The sequence below is a fragment of the Amblyomma mixtum genome, chromosome 3, assembly GCF_055824585.1.
Source record: "Amblyomma mixtum isolate Tamu chromosome 3, ASM5582458v1, whole genome shotgun sequence".
NCBI lineage: Eukaryota > Metazoa > Arthropoda > Arachnida > Ixodida > Ixodidae > Amblyomma > Amblyomma mixtum.
Genome location: NC_143014.1, coordinates 56,068,837 through 56,085,570, shown reverse-complemented (window position 1 = coordinate 56,085,570; position 16,734 = coordinate 56,068,837). Strand labels below are relative to the sequence as shown.

Here is a 16,734-nt window from a genome sequence, read left to right as displayed (position 1 = left end):
ATTTGAAAACGACGTTTTTTTGTGTGCCCTTTAGGACCACTTCACGCATGGCTCCACCTCCCGGCCGCGGCGGCCGCGTTTTGATGGAGGCGGTACGCAAAAGGCGCCCGTGTGCTGTGCGATGTCAGTGCACGTTAAAGATCCCCAGGTGGTCGAAATTATTCCGGAGACATCGGCACCTCTTTCTCTCTTTCTTCTTTCACTCCCGCCTTCCTTCCTTTCCTTACGGCGCGGTGCAGGTGTCCACCGAGATATGTGAGACAGATACTGCTCTATTTCCTTTCCTCAAATCCAATGTACCAATTTTAGCTCCACCGCATTCACGGTGGCCGAATCTGGTGCTTCTTTGGGCGCCGACGACTAAGGATATTACCCGGTGATTCAGAAACGTTCCTCCCATTCCCCGCAGATGTGTCGAGGCCGTACGGCGTCGCTTCTTTGCCATTTCTTTGAAGGTCGAGGGGTTGTCTGCGTCCGGTAACGTGGCAGAGACACGTACCCGCAAACAACTGCAAAACTCGCGCCAAAAGGCCCCTGCGACAGTCGTCCCCCTGGCGATAGTCGCAGTCACCATTGCCTCTTTTGTGAATCACGTTACGCACCCGTGGACATACGTGTGACTGAATATATTTTTCCAGAAAGCAGCACTCTCATGGGTAGCTTTAGTTAAAATTAACAGCCAAATACTACCTCTTGTGAGGTTGCAATGTGATTTGGGCGCGAGTTTAGCCAACCAGAAAAGTTTTTAAATACTTCCTCAAGCGGTTGTAATACGGCCCACTGCTGGATTTTCCAGAGCATCGGTCTTTGTCGAGATACGTTTGAAACGATTTGAAAACAATCACAAAATAACTGCGAGTGTGCATGGTGCACAAAACATGCTCGCAAAAGTTTCGGTTTCGATTTCATAGACACGCAAGCGACGCTTAGCGGGCGTCAGTGTGCTTGTTGCTGTCATGGCGGTCATCAGCTGGGAAAGTCTAAATGGGAAACGTATGCACGTAGGCTCAGTCCTCGTTGGCGTCGCAGAACCCTCCTCGCAGCGCCACCCTTCCTCCTCCGCTCCCCTCCCCTCCTCTTTTTATTGCGAAAGCAATACTACTTGCACTTTGCGGCGGTGACCACCATCGTGCCGCGGCAGTGACCACCATTGACCTTCATTTGAGCTTGATCGCATTAGATTGGATTAGATTGTATTACATTAGATTGGATTGGATTGGATAGGAGTGGACTGGATTGAAATGGATTGGATTGGAATGGATTGGATTAGATTGAACTGGATTGGAGTGGATTGATTTGGATTGGATTGATTTATACTGGATTCGATTGAATTAGATTACATTAGATTACAGTAGAATATATTAATTTGATTGGATATGAGTGGATTGGATTGGATTAGATGGGATTGGACTGGATTGGTTTGGATTGGATTGGTTTGGATTGTATAACCGATGCAGCACCACAAGTCTAACCACAAGCACCACCACCAGCTACACTACCAGCTGAACAATGGCGTAGATACGGATATTGCTTTCGCCATTACCGGGTTTAACCAAGCTAAGCCACAGCGAATTTTTTTCTTTCACGGCTGTTCCGCTCTTCGGTCTATTCCTCTGGCGAGCCGCACGTGGCCTCCCTCCGCGCCCCGCCGCCGCGGTTTTTTGCGGTTCCCTCGTGGAAAGCCGCGATCTGCGCGTCTGGTCTCTGTTATTTATATTTTTCGCGTTTTATGGTTTAATATCTTTATATTTTTGTTTCTTTTCATATTTGAATTTTTTTATTTGTTTTATTTCACTCATGAGACCCGTGCGTTCACTAGATGTGCCTTTATTAATGCTCAAACCGTGAACCTTCGTGGCGGAATGGCAGCGACTACCCTTGAAGTGCCAAAAGCTCTGGTTCGATTCCCAATCATAACAGAGTTTTTAAGGCGAAAGCCTTTAATATCTCATATTTTCATTAACAGGCGTGTTGGCAGATGTGTCCGCGTTTTGACGGGTGTCCACCGCTACCTGGCAGCGCTAAAACACGCTGTCGCGTTCCACTCCTAAAGGCGAAGCTTAAGCGTCATTCATTCGCAGTTAATTAGTATTTGGTCGTTAATAAGTAATTAACCACTAATTAGTAATTTTTCATTACTTCGTCATTCATTATGTGTGACGTCATCCTGTGGTGTCGTCACCAGTGTCACATAGGCACAGTGGTGCGGAAAGCGCTTTCGCCAGTCAAGGTGCCCCCTGAATTTTTTCCTGCGCCGAACCTCGAACACACTTGCTAACATTGCTTGCTCACGACAGTATGAGGCATTAAAGGCTGTCGCCTTAATAAAGCGATTCTGCTCGCATTTTCTTTCACAGCTATTCTGCTCCTGACGAGCTTCTAGGGCGGCCGGCTCGCCATTTTCGCGTTGCCCTTCGAGCCATTTGTGTGGCCGGCGTGTTTCTCGCGCAAAGAAGGCGACTGCGCACCTACTTAAAATGGCGTTGAAGGGCGATTCACACGACGGTCCGTTCGGCCGCTGCCCGCGCACTACGTGTTCACCCCATTGAGAGGCGCACTGTCGGCCCGCGGCCTGGTCAGCGCGCCTCTCAATGTGCAGAATACGACCAGAACCGCTTTATTCAGGCGAAAGCCTTTAATGCCTCATACTGTCGTGAGCAAGGAATGTTAGCAAGTGTGTTCGAGTTTCGGCGAAGAAAAAAAAATTCAAGGGGGAACCTTGACTGGCGAAAGCGCTTTCCGCCCCACTGTGCCTATGTGACACTGCTGACGACTCCACCGGATGACTTCACACATAATGGCAGACGAAGTAATGAAAAATTACTAAGTAGTGATTAATTACTTATTAATGACCAAATAGTAATTAACTGCTAATTAATGAGCTTAAGTTTCGCCTTTAGGAATGGAACGCGACAGCGTGTTTGAGCGCTGCCAGGCAGCGGTGGACACCCGTCAAAACGCGGACACATCTGCCGACACGGCTTCTAACGAAAGTATGAGACATTAAAGGCTTTCGCCTTAGAAACTTTATTGAGACTGGGAACCGAACCAGGGCCTTTGGCACTTCAAGGGTAGTCGCTGCCATTCCGCGAAGGTTCACGGTTTGAGGAATAATAAAGGCACATCTAGTAAAAGCACGGGTTTCATGAGTGAAATAAAACAAATAAAAAAATTGAAATATGAAAAGAAACAAAATATAAAGAAATTAAACCATTCAACACGAAAAATATAAAAGAACAGAGACCAGACGTGCAGAATCGCGGCTTTCCACGAGAGAACCACAAAAAACCACGGCGGCGGGGCGCGGAGGGAGGCCACGTGCGGCTCGCCAGGGGAATAGACCGAGGAGCGGAACAGCCGTGAGAGAAAAAAAGAGGAGGAGGAGGGCGGCGCCGCGAGGACTGAGCCTGCACGTAGACGTTAAGATCGTAGTTGTGTACGCTGGAAGAAAACCGTCCAGGTGTCAACGGCGCCAAAAGCAAAGGCGATGGCTCACGTAAGAAAACTGAACGTTAGCGGGTTCCGCTCAGAAGATGACAGGACTGATGCGATCACTAAATCCTATAAGTTCGCTTGGCCTGGTTGGGCGACATCGAGTTGCGAACCAGTGACGCCGCGGTTCTGCAGCGACCCGTTGCGCCTTGCGCATCTGCAGCAGCTCAGCATCCGAGGTGACCTGTACTGCTCCGGAAGGACGTCGCGCAATTTCGGCGACTACGTGCACTGTCGTGAGCTCGGCGTTCAGTACCGACAGCGTCTCGGCGTGGACAAGACCTACGGCACTCGACACCTGCTCCAGAATGGCCTGTTCCACGAGCGCGAGATTATCCTGGGCCGCATCGACAAGATATTCTGCTCGGCCTGGCTCTCGGAGCGCCAGATAATGTTCGGCTCCTTGTGCAACAAGCTCATGGTGCTCGACACGGAGAACTTCAAGCTCTGCGAGATCCCGTGCCTGCAGAGCTCGCGCGCGAGCCCACCGTCCGTGAACCAACGCGGGATCTATGCCCTGCAGATGAACCCGTCGCGAACTCTGCTCGCCACGGCGGCGGAGCGCTCGGACGACACGGCCGTGTACAGGCTGCCGACATTGGACCCCGTGTGTGTCGGTGAACGGGCTCACACGGAGTGCATCTACGACCTGGCATGGCTCGACGACGAGTTTTACGTGACTGGCTCGCGGGACGGCACGCTCGCCCTGTGGAGAGTGCAGGAGACTAGAGGCTTCTCCTGGCCCGAGTCCGTGCTGACGCCGGGGCAGATGCGACCGCTGGCCGTGCGTGGCTGCAAGGACGCCAACAAGGTGCGCGCCCTGCTCTTCAGCCGTCAGCACAGCGAGATCGTCGCACTATCGCTAAACGCGTACATCCACCAGTGGGATCCGTACCCGCTGCGCTTGAAGGCGTCCTACAAGATCCACGATTGCAAGGTGAACTTCTGCCTGGCTCAGCAGCCCGAGCGGAGCGTCTACGCCGTTGGCTCTGAGTCGGGCGTGACGTTCCTGGACTCGCGGACACTGCAGCAGACGCACAAGGTGCCTACCAAGTACAACGGCTGCCGAGTCCGCTCGCTGAGCTTCATGGACGATCTGTTGACCATCGGGACGAGCATTGGCGTGATACTGTTCTTCGACCTGCGCGCCTCTAAGTACCTGGAGGACGCCGACGGGTCGCGTCACAGCATGCTGAAGGCAAACAGGGGCTGGGCCCACGCGGACGAACTGTTGCCCGAGGTTAACTGGGACGCCGAATACGACCCGGCCATCTTCACGCACTGCTATGACCCGTCGAGACTTCGGCTCTTTGCGGCAGGCGGGCCACTCCCTTTTGTTCTACAGGGTAACTACGCCGGTTTGTGGTACTGACGAGGGAGTAACCATAGCCATTCGTGTGAATGCCAAACCCTGGTGGCAAGCCGCAGGTTGCGGTGGCAGTCAGATGCATGCATTTCCTGCTGACTCTCTTTACGTACTCTCTCTTTACGTACTCTTTACGTACTCTTGTGCAGCCGTCAGTAGCGCTGCCCTCAAGGTATTGCACCAGAGTTTTAATCTAAATGAACAAGTATAAAAAAAAGACACCGCATTATAGTGGACACTATATTATGGTGTTTTCTGCCTCAGGCTGCCGCTTGGCACTCTGCTGTGGCTGCTAATAGGGTATCTCAATGCATGTGCACCTCATGGCTGCTTAGGGTGGTAACTTCAATTCCATGGTCCAAAAATTGGAGGAGGCTTAAGCTTCCTTTGAGGAGAGACCTCTCAAATCTCCATGGAACCAGGCTGTAGGGGAAGGAAAATGAAATGAAAATTGGTTTTAAGGAAACAAGGATCTCTCATATCTGGGTGGACACCCAAACTGGGCCCCCAAGGGAAGGAAAAGTGAAAATTGGTTTTAAGGAAAGGAATGGGCTGTCTCTCTGGATGCACACAGGAACTGGCTGTTAAGGCATTAAGGAAAATGAAATGATACATTGGTTTTAAGGTTAGGAGGTATGCCTGTCTCTTCTATCTCGGGGGTGTACACCCGAAAGGAATGGACACCACAGTATATGTCCATAAATCACCCTTCTAAGACAACACTGTATTCACTAGACGGGCCTTTGTTCATTCCAATCCATTGAGCTGGTGTGGCTAGGAGTGGTTAGCATGGTCGCCTCCCACTCTGGAGGCTTTGGTTCCATTCCCAAGCTCGACCAATTTCCTACTCGGTTTTATTTATTAATGCTTCTGGGATTTTTGGTCACACCATTAAAAAATTGAAAATTGGTTCTGAGTAAAGGGACGGGCATAGTAACTCACTTCTGGGTGGAAATCTCAACCAGGCCCTGAGAGTAAGAATGAGGAGGAAGAGAAAGAGGCCTGATATTGGAGTTGGGGGGGGGGGGGGGGAATAATTTCAATCATTTGGGGACTCATAAAGGGATACTGAGGCCAAATAGAAGTTAGCCTGTATTTACCAGGTACGAGTTCTGATCACAAAATGACCACTCTTGGTGAAAAGGCAGGTTTTATAAGCTAGAAAAGACCACAAAAGGAAGTGCAGGTGTCATCATCACCTGTCAATTTCCCAAGTGAAATGCGCGCATCGCCATTAGGTTTTTGGGTACCGGAAGTTACACTACACAGCCATTCGCTTCAAAGCGTTGGCAACCCATCCTTTCTGGTGTGGATGCGAGAAAATTTTTAAATCCACTTTTCTGGGTGATAATTGAGCCTTTTTCTAAAGGAGAAACTTCAGCATAGCCACACAAAGCCATAGATTGTTTTTACCGAGAGCAGTAATTTAATGGAGTTGTCTTCAATGAAAATGGATATACATTTCAGTAGAGCTATCTCCAAAATAATACACGGATGCAGGAAACGGGCGCGATGCATATTGTGTTTCTCCGTTTCGGAAAAATGAAAAGAACATGGTGACTAAGGTTATGCGTAGATGTGAAATACCGTAAATTAGCCGCATGTCCTGCTGCATGTATCCGGTCACCATATGAGATCAGCCTACACTGACGGACCCATATGACTGCAGCTTCTTCGAGCAAAAAGAAAAAAAAAGTGAAAATAAATCCGCAATGCCGTGTTTGCACTAATGGTTATGCGGCCGCTAGTTTGTTCAATAACAGTTTTGCGTGGCGGGATAGCATGCGGTAACATCAGTCCTGCTGTAGGTAAACAGTCCTTCCTCTGCGGCAGGGCAGTACTATATTTTTAACTGCCCACAAGGCACCTATCGAAGCCCCCCCGTTAGCTCGACATTTACCCCGGGCTACTCTCGAAAAGAATTCCTGCCTACGTGCCTGCTGTCCGCATACATGTACATCGAGCTGTTCACGCTGTAACTGGGCTTTAAGCTTACGACATGTGTTTCTGATTAGCCGATATGACAGTGATCTGCAGAAATTATTTCCTCAGAGAAAAACCCAAATAACTGATATGGAAATAATTTCGTAAATACAAAAATCATTCGTACTACGTAGAACATGCGCTGAACGCAATTAGGACAAAACTGGGCGTTTAGACTATCTCAATTTCCCACGTCTCAAAGCAATCTGTTTGCGTGGTTCTTAAGTTTCTTCGGTTCCATTTTTCGTTTGATGCACTGCTCACCTCACGGCTGTCCAGGCTCTTAATTTTTAGTGATACACTTTCTCTCAGAATGTGTGTGCGCATTTACACTGATCTTCATACTTTATAGAAGTTGTCGGTGGTGTTAATGAGAGCAACTGCCGGGCTTTTAAGGCGCCACTGTCTGGTTATCGCAGCAACAAGCTTGTCTTTATCAGCCGCTTTGGCACTCTCCTTGTCTTGAAGTTCTGAACGGCTTTTGGAACTTCTGGGTATTTCTTGTCTCGTATGCAGACTTGCATTATTGGTACGAAATCACTGTTCCGGTGTGTAAATCCCGAGCAAGATCTTGCTATAAATGTAAGTTTGTGCCAAGAACATATCAACTGCAACATAGCATCCGCAGCGACATAGCAGCGCTGTAACGTAGCTATGTAAACAAATGAACAAACAAACAAAATAAATATTGCCGCGACGAAGTTTGCAACCCGCGGCGGTGCAAACAGATCAGTCTCGCTGGCCTGTACACGAGAGCACTATGCTCTCACCGAAGCTAGGGCCGAAGCCGATCACCGCCTCGTGCTAAACTGCAACACACTCTCACGCTGTGCTTTGCGCCTCGTCGTCTTCACAAACTCCCATCTGTGTTGAAGTCAAGAAAGGAAAAGAAACAGGTACGCGGCGTTGGTGTCGACGTGCAAAAACTTGCTTTCGAAAAATATTTCGTAGTTGGCAGGGCTAAACCGCCCCCAATTTTTCGATGAAGACGGCGTGCGTACAAGGCACTAGCCACGGTCCGGCTTCTTTTCTTTCACCCCAGCAAAGAAGGGAGCCAGTAGGGGAGCCACACAATCAGCGCGCCTTGAACACGGTGGGTGACAGAAGAATAAAGAGAATCTCAGCCGGGGCCCCGAAAAGCTGGGTTCACGCGAGGGGAGTACCAGTACACACTAAGTGGACAATGGGGGAAGGTGAAGGCATCTCTCTCCCAAACCAGGAAGGAGGAATGTAAGAGGAGAAGGAGGAGCTCAACTTTATGCGGCGCGTGGTGGCGGATTTGTGAACTAAGGGCGCATGAACCAGAATCCTGGCCATGGGCCGGATGTTATCAATATGGAACCCTTTCTTCTTTCAAGGCGAAAGCCTTTAATGTCTCATCGTTGTAAGCAGCAGTTGTCGACAGAAATGTCACGCTTTTCAGTTGGTCGAAACGGTCGTGACGTCACAGTGCGCCAATTTCAAACGGGGCCAATTGTACTTTGGCTAGTAACCATGCAACCAATAGAAGGGATCATACAGTGATGCTCCAAGAAAGTGGGACTGAGCTTAGTTAATTGCTTAATTACCCAATTAGCCTAATTAAATTTTCTAGTCAGGCCATATAAATAAATAAAACCGAGTAGGAAATTGGTCGAGCTCGGGAATCGAACCCCGGTCTTCGGAGTGCGAGACGAGCATGCTATCCACTCCGCCATGCCAGCTCGATGGTTTGGAAGGAACAAAGGCACGTCTAGTGAATACGGTCTCTTCGCTCACTGCCATCCTCCTCCCTTCCCTTCCGACGAGGTTTAGGTGTCCACCGAGATATGAGAGACAGATAGATTTCCTTTCCTCAAAAACCAATTTACCGACGAGCGAGGCGTAGAACCGAATGGGCGATGGCGTTCTATGGACTCCCTGGCACCGTTGCAAGACGCTGTCGCGTTCCACTCTTAGAGGCGAAGCTTAACATCTTAACCACACATCAGTGACCGCACTTTAGGTCAAAAATGTGCACCCCCCCCCCCTGAATTTTGGCGGGTGTCCACCGAGATATGTGAGACAGTTACTGCGCAATTTCCTTTCCTCAAATACAATTTTCATTTTCTTCATTACGGGCCATCTTTGTCTTTATTCTTTCACTCCCACTTCCTCCCTTCCTCTACGGTGCGGTTCAGGTGTCCACCGACATGACAGATAATTACTGCGCCATTTCCTTTCCTCAAAAAGCGTTGCGTTCAAACGGCAAGGCATCGCGCCGAACGGGTGGTGGCGTTCCGTGGCAGCGCTACAACACGCTGTCGCGTTCCACTCCTAAAAGCGAAGCTTAAGCGTCATTAATTAGCAGTTAATTACAGTTCAGGCATTAATCAGTCATTAACCATTAATTAGTGATTTGTCATCACTTAGTAATTAGTACTGGATTACATGTGACGCCACCAGTGCCACAGAAGCAGCCAAAGTGGTGCGGAAAACGCTTTCTCCTCTACGCACTTTATAAGACAGTCAAAGTGCCCCTGAATTTTTAAGAGTAATATTACTTTCGCCACCTTCCAGGCATGCGGCAGCCATGTGGTTTCCAGTGATTCACTGACCTGATCGAGGAGGTCCTGAGTGAAATCTTGTGCTATAATCTTCAGCATACCGACAGTGATGCCGTCCGCGGAACCGAGGAATGCATCCAAGAAACTATAGTCGGTAGTTCTGACTTGTCAACCTCAACATAGTCTGAGCAGAGGTAGAGGGCGGGTAAAAGAACTCTGCGCTCCTCCTGGAAACGTAATGCAAGTCCTGGTGCAATTCGTTCGAACTCATTTTTGCAACCTGCAGACAGCACTACCGAACTTATTAATTGCAAGACTGGGGAGCTCCTCTTCCGTTCGACAAAACGATACAAAGCCTTCCTATTGCTTGGGTGTGACAAATATACGTAGTCAAATTTTGATTGTGCTCGTTCTTTACTCGCGCTATTAAACGAGGCCGAGGAAAATTTGTAGTTGATCCAATAGACCTCATCCGTAAATGCGCCCCCAACGGCAGACTTCGTTTGCAAAGCACTTTGGGAACGAAATCACCATTATTAGGGCAACACCGTTTTGGCGGGCTTGGGTTGACTGAAAGTGACTTCGTTTGATTCCGCTTAGCCGATCTTTCACGCTCGCTTCGGGGTTTCTACTCATATGAAGCCTTCAGTGCGCTCGAGGTGCTGCCTTTCAGTGCAGTTTTGCGCGGTCTTTTGCGCCATCATGAGCGTAAACGGCAAGGTAGAGTCGCGGGTACAACAATATGGACCATGTTGCGGCGGTCGAAGTCTTGCGACGCGTTGTGGAAATATGGGGGTCCAGCCTTCCATCCCCGCACTCCCATTCCACTGATGCAGCGTTCCCGCTCGCTAACCGCGGAGGGGTTCGTGCTCGAGGGAACATAGGGAGGGACGACAAATCGTGAACACTCATATGTTATTTATTACACTTGCAATTAATACACAGGGCAGGCCAGCTAGCTACAGAACATCAACGAGGCATTCCTCGGAAATAGAAGACTACGTAAGAAGGGCTTCCGACTTACCGGCTGGGGCAGGGGCGCGACTTCGGGGATATCGGCGGCGAACGTTTGTACGCGCCGACAATGGCGGCCGGTTTTTCCCGTGCGCGCCGCATTCTTGGGGCAAAGCAGTTACGTAGAGAAAATTAAGGGATGTCTAATGCATATGCAAGTGAAATTTACTTTTGCGCTTGCACATTAAGGCAGTATGCATTTCTATTTCCCTTACGAAACGCGGCATAAAAGTTTCAAGCCGAGGGATGGCTCATATTCTGCCCGCGTCTGTGCAAGGTCTTCTGTTCTAGCATACCGAAATTTCATGCAGCACAGTAAAACATTCTCAGCTCACCTTCTTGCCATCCTTATCGCGGTAGCCGCGCTGCTTGTACAAGGTCACGCAACACGTTTCAACCATGTCTGTAGCAAACGCAACATCCGCCATGCACAACAGTCGCGGCGTCGAGGTGTCGAATCCAGGTGAACGGCTATGCGGGTGACGCTTACGACGCGCAGCAGACAAGCATTTTACTCTCGGCTGCTGCTTTCTTCGCGAAGGCGTTGCGCATCAGAAGATATATAAGGAACTGACGCACACACAGCGCCAACTTCCACAAATTTTATTAGGACAACGCATAGCTGAATACACGCTGCATAACCGCAACACGAAATGACATCCGTGAATTTAGCGGCATCGAATGAAAGGTGCCTCACCAGATAGGGAGATGGGATACCCAACCAAGCGATTACTCGTTGAGCTATTTTCACAGCCCTGAGAATTCTAGGTGTGCCCACGTCTTTGATTGAAAACCGTTAATGGAAGAGCGGCTTACATTTATGCTTGCGGATGCGTTAGTGCCGTCTGCTCACGTCCTAATCATGGTGGCGAGTATATGGTTCCTCTGCGCGGCACTAGGGGCGCCCTTTTTCGCACAAGGCTAGGGTGCCTCGATGCGCGCGCGCTCCGTTGAGGGTGAAGACAACTGCGTCGTCTGCTACGGCGGCCGCCATTGCCATGCCCACTTCAAAGGCGCGGGGCGTGCTCCAACAGGCTTTGTGCACTTCCTGCTGCAAAAGCGCGCTTGTCTTCGCGACCAAAAGAAAACACAACTGCGTTTCGCGCCTTTTCTAATGAAGTGGCAACAGAATAGGCTTGTAAGGGACAACTGTCCAAATATTTTAAGATTTGGACGGTCGTTTCTCCTCGCACACGACGACTCGGGTGATGGATTGGAAAGAGTTCATAGAGCGCACTAGGAACCTAACTGCAGGATTAAAATAAATAATAACAGCAATATCGTAAGCAGGTAGATTGCATTCAATCACTCAATTGTTCAAATAATTAAGAACGCTCCAATAAGTGATAGTAGGTACCAAGAAAAGCCTATGCAGAATGCACTGAAAAAGTGAAGCTTTATTTTCGCATGGATGACTAATCGACCAAATTCACTTTTTCTCAGCTGTTACAAAATTTTTAGGAGAGTACAACTAATTTTATTTGTAACAAGCTCAGGGGCACAATTATGCCATGTGTACTATAAGCGGCTTTCCGCGCATCTCATATCGAGCAATGAATTCAGGAAGGTGGCATCACCGATTTGAGCTGCAGTCGGCAGACTGTTACGGCTGTCGCTAAACGTTTTAATGCGAGTGCAGCTCTCGCATTCCTTGGCTCGTTGTGCGAAAAGCCCGCCGTCGCCGTGGCAAGAATGCGTGCCAGGAATGCGCGGCAGGGCTCCCTCCCTGCAATTAACCCAGAGGGGGGGGGGTTATCACGAGTGTATTGTCACCGCGGGGGTGACAATGCACAAGTTTAAACCTGTCGGCATGGTGAAGGAAGGAGCGAGCAGACACGGGAATATTCCTGCAGCTACCGAGTGCATTAAAAGTAAAATCCCCGCGGCCAACATCAGCTGGCCTTCAGTTTTCGGAGAGTGAGGTTGCGGTACTATGCCGTCTTCACCATCTGAAGTTCAATCACTCGCGTCCACATCATTACGCGAGACAGCAAAGTGTGGCCGTAGGCGGCAGAGCATGGTCGTCTCGCTTTGTCGCGACCTCATAATCAGCAACTTTCAGAACCTCGCAAAAATTACGTAGCCGCACTAAACATTGCAGTAGCATTTCGCCGCAACCCTACATTCAGCGACAAGTAACGCTCTCGCATTTATACATCACAAGGATTGCTTAAGTGCCCCCATAATCGAAATGGACTACACTTTTCCTTTACTTTACTATGAAGGAGAATTGTTTGCGCCATTGTGAAGAGATTTCATGTTCATTGTTTAAAGTTAAAATGCAGTCAGTGAGTCAGAACAGCAGGCGCACCAAAAACAGGCCTCAAACTTTTTTCAGCGAGAAAGTCTCATTGAAAGGAAAATACTCGAACAACGCCCTTTTTTTTCTTTTTTGCAGTCCATCTCGTCGAGTGAATGCGGGCATTTTTGTTTTCTTAGAAGGTGCGGAACTTTCCGGGCAGTGATACTTGTTCTGTGAGCAATCTATAATTTGCTCCCAAATTCGCCACACAATCCCTGTGCACCAAGTTGCTAATCCCCAGCGGCACTTAATTTCAGAGCGATAATATTTACATTTCCCTGTTCAGACCTTCCACACGTTCTCTCAATAAAAATAAATTGCGTACCTCAACGGCACGCACATGCGAATCTTATGGCGTACGAAGGAAAGTTTTACTCATGCTGCAAATGCACGATGTGTTTGTCTGCTGCCACTTGTCGCGCTTGGTATTTACTGTCCAAAGCAGCCTTCTCTTGGGGTCCCTCGGGAACTGAAATATTCTCCATCCATTTCTGGAGTGGTTGGTGCACTGCGGCACACAACAACCCGGCATTTTTCGATGTGCGCCCGGTCAGCACCAAGAGAAAAGGCGACAAAGCGAACGCACGTGTTACGGCCGCCGCGCCGCCGCGAGAAAGGGCATGAAAATGGCCGCCGATGGACTGTCACGGCCGGCGAGGCGGCACTCGCCCTCCCAAAGGGTGACGCCACCCTAGAGGGGGCGCGCGCGCATCGAGGCACCCTACACAAGGCCTATTTGCAAGGCTCGGGTTGTATGAAAGGCTCCTCCATTCTGCTTTCCTGCGGCGGAAGGCTGTCTCGCACGCACTGTTCCACCATGGGGATGGTGATTTACTACCAACAGCAGACCGCACAGTGAACTGGGAACTCTCAGTAGCGTTCAGAATTGAGGAAAACACCCGCTGTGCCCTGTCGATCCTACATGAACAAGAATGAGACGTAAGGGAGGAACGCAACGAAGGTTTGTGAGCTGCATGATTCACTAGTTTTTGGGCAGAGCCGTTACCTCGAAGTGGGCACACCAAGGTGGTGAAAGTAATTGTAAGACGGTCACTCGATGTACCAGAGTCAACTGTGGATCATGCCCCTATACCTACCCCACCTGCTGCCAAGGACAAATCGAGAACAACTGAACGAGAATTTCCACGGATGAAGGTTATGGCCCGATAATTGTAGCAGCGCACACAATTTACTGACATCCATGCCCATAACAGCTGACCACATGAGTTAGAGTAGTTACCCCAGACAACATGATACGAGGTGAAGACCCCTGCAAGGATGACCCAATTAGAGTTGCCAAGAGATCTATCTAAACAGTCTATTCTACATACACCTGTTGGAAAATAGTCGTTAGTGGCTGTGACAGTGGCACATTGCGGGAGGTCTACAGCTAAAGGCTCACAGTCAGGAAGCATTACCTTTTTACTTATTGCTGCCCGGTGACACAGTTTTGAAGAAATCAAGGCTAATAACCCGCCGCCCCTGCCATTTATGCGATCCGCTCGAAAGACATGAAATTCTTTTTAATGAATATGACTTTATGGGGGATCCAACCAAGTTTCTTGTAACAGCGCTACGTCTCTGTTTTGAGAAGACCAGAGAAGTTTTAAACCTGGAAGAGAAGATACAATAGAGCGCCCATTCCACTGAAGAGCCTTTACACCTGCCATGATTACTTTTCGAAAATAGAAGCTGTAACAGCCCCTTGTAGGATATCAGATTTTGGAGAGACTTCGGAAGGCCCACTTTTAGTTTTTACCTGGGGATGGGAGGACTTAGAGCGAGAGGTAGAAGCACGACGCTTCTGCGCAGGGCTGGCATGCCATTTCCACATCATTCATTCAAACACTGTTGCGAGAAAGACTGACAGGGACGCTGTCGAGAGGCGGCACGTGAGACGGCACTTTGAGTGATGACATGCCAATTAAACATTCAGCACAAGTTTGGAGTGAAGCTTGTGTTAGTGGTAATTGTTATGACCGGGCCTACAGTGACCATGAGATGCCATCCGCCGGTGGAGCCTCTCATCGCCCTTATAAAAGTGGTCTATAGACTTTCTATAGACTTCTTACAGACTCTATTGCCTTCCTATAGAAATTTGCTTTCGTCTATTCGTAGTCTAAAAATTGTATAGACAAAACTCTTACTAAAAGTGTATGGTTATAAATCTATAGACTGTGAAGACGAAGACGACCGTTCTGCTTAGCGGCGGCGCTGCCATCGCCGCGCGTGCTGTGTTCTCGCCTTCGCCGACCACGGACTGTTGCCTCTCTGCTCCTGAGGTCCCAGTGCCTTTAACAAACCCCCATCCTACATTTGGTGGAGGTGCTGGGTAACGATATCGGCTCTGGAGCTCCGTAGCCGCACTCTTCCGACACCTGCTATGCCTGTAGACATCCAACACCAAGCCGTGCAAGCAGGCCCACCGACTGTCATCTGTGCCGGCTCCCTTCGCCAAAGGGACCCGGCTATCTTCAGCGGCACAGATGACCATGACGTGGAAGACTGGCTCGCATCGTATACGAGCGGGTGAGCCTGTATAACAAGTGGGATGACGACACAAAGCTCAACAATGTAATTTTTTATCTTACCGGCGTCGCAAACTTATGGTACCGCAACCATGAAGGGGACGTTGCGACTTGGTCAGCCTTCAAGACGAAGTTCTCAGAAGTGTTTGGTCGCCCAGCTGTCAGACAACTACGCGCCGAACAACGCTTGCGTGAACGGTCGCAGCAGGTCGGCGAAAGCTTCACTAGCTGCATAGAAGATGTAATCGCCCTCTGCAACCGAGTGAACGTCAGCATGCCGGAAGCTGACAAGATCACGCAGATCTTGAAAGGCATTGATGATGACGCCTTTCAAATGCTGCTCGCTCGGGACTTGCGCACCGTTTCGGAAGTCATCACGCTGTGCCAGAGCTTCGAGGAGCTGCGTAAGCAGAGGGTCCTGACTCGTCAGCACTCAGCTCAGCCAGAGTCACTTTCTGGACTGACACCCACATCTGACAGCTCCTATCTGCTGCAGCAAATGAAGGACTTTGTACGTGAGGAGGTGGCCCGTCAGCTTTCGCTTTTGCCTAGCCCTCAAGGGTCGCCACCATATTTGGCCCCGGCTCTCCAACATGCAATTCGAGAGCAGGTTGCTGAGGTGCTTCCGTCAGCGCATTCATCACCACCTGTCGCAGCTCCGCTGGCGTACGCTGACGCCGCCCCAAGACCAGTCGCCACCCCTCTGAATTATGGCAACGTCGCCCCAAAACCTGTCGTCCGTCCAATGACTTACGCTGAAGTCGTCGCACAACCTCGGCCGCCTACGTACCCTATAATGTCAGTGCCCGTACAAGCGCCGGCACCTTATCTGCGACCATCTCCACGAGACCGAGATCCTTGGCGCACGACGGATAACCAGCCTATTTGCTACACTTGCGGATTGCCTGGCCACGTAGCCCGCCATTGCCGTCGCCGTCTCCCAGTTTCGGCACCGCCGGTCGGGTACTGGCCTTCAGCGCGTCAGTACCCCGCGTCTGCTGAGCCCCGTGCGTCCACTCGTCCTTTCTCCCCCGACCGTTCAGCGATTACCGACCGCCGTTCCCCTTCGCCGCGACGACGCTCCATTTCACCGATGCGTCGCCGCCCAAGTAATTCTTAAGAGGAAAACTAGATGTCGCAGTTCCTGACGCAAGAACTGCGTCCTCGTCGAACTACCAAAGACCTCAGCTGTCCCCTGCGAACCTTATTGACGTTTCGGTCGAGGGAATTTCTGTCATGGCCCTTGTAGACACTGGCGCCGCAATTTCAGTAATAGACGCACAACTTTGTCGCCGCTTGAAGAAAGTTAAGACGCCAATTGCCGGTCTCTCGCTGCGCACGGACAGCGCTCAGCACATCAAGCCGTCGGCAGCTTGCACCGCTCGAGTTTTAATTCAGAATGTCCTCTACACGATCGAGTTCGTCGTACTGCCGTGTTGTTCTCACTCTGTTATTTTGGGCTGGGATTTCCTTTCTCGTCATGCCGCTGTCATCGATTGCGCTCGCGCTGAAGTTGGGTTCTGT

The 16,734-nt window shown here is 50.0% G+C and overlaps 1 pseudogene; it reads left to right on the top strand.

Moving 5' to 3' along the window:
* Positions 1–3,487: 3,487 nt before the first annotated feature.
* On the top strand, positions 3,488–4,901 carry LOC149350267 (DDB1- and CUL4-associated factor 12 homolog pseudogene; annotated as a pseudogene).
* Positions 4,902–16,734: the final 11,833 nt, after the last annotated feature.